The following is a 553-nucleotide window of genomic DNA, read 5'->3' as shown; positions in this document are numbered from 1 at the left end:
AAGGAACCTGTGGAAGACTTGAATGAAGCGGTCTTTTAACGAATATAATCACAAAAACATAATTTTACTGCCATACAAAGTAGTTTCTCCGGCATAACTACAGGTTTCTGCTCCCACGACTTTGAATAATCATAACTTTCAGAAAAATGGATATTTTTAAATGAAAGTTTCTACGAATATGTGTAGATTTCGAATATACAAAACTTTTTGGGAAAAGTAATTTAGGAGGGAGTGGGGGTGGAAATTTCGGAAAATTCACCGGAGTCCACTTCAATTCTTCTTAACTTTGAAGAAAATGGATATTTTTGTTAATGAAATCCTCTACAAATATACCTCGGACTATGTAGATTCCGAGGACATAGGAATTTTTTGGGAAAACAAGAGGGGGTTATTTTTGAGAACTGTTCTCCACTCGGGGGTGTTTTGGAACAAGTCGTCCATATTTGTTTCATTTTATCCATTTTGTGAATTTGTGCATCCGTAGATTTCTACCACACACACGCACACACACACACACACACACACACACACACACACACACACACACACACAC

General features: G+C 37.1%; 1 protein-coding gene across 6 annotated transcripts in view; it reads right to left on the bottom strand.

The window, feature by feature from the left end:
- Positions 1 to 553, bottom strand: part of LOC106883611 (transcriptional repressor CTCF) — a 145,994-nt gene that overhangs the window by 27,831 nt on the left and 117,610 nt on the right. The window lies entirely within an intron of this gene.

This window comes from Octopus bimaculoides, chromosome 14 (assembly GCF_001194135.2).
Source record: "Octopus bimaculoides isolate UCB-OBI-ISO-001 chromosome 14, ASM119413v2, whole genome shotgun sequence".
NCBI lineage: Eukaryota > Metazoa > Mollusca > Cephalopoda > Octopoda > Octopodidae > Octopus > Octopus bimaculoides.
This window is presented reverse-complemented; position numbering and strand designations above follow the sequence as displayed.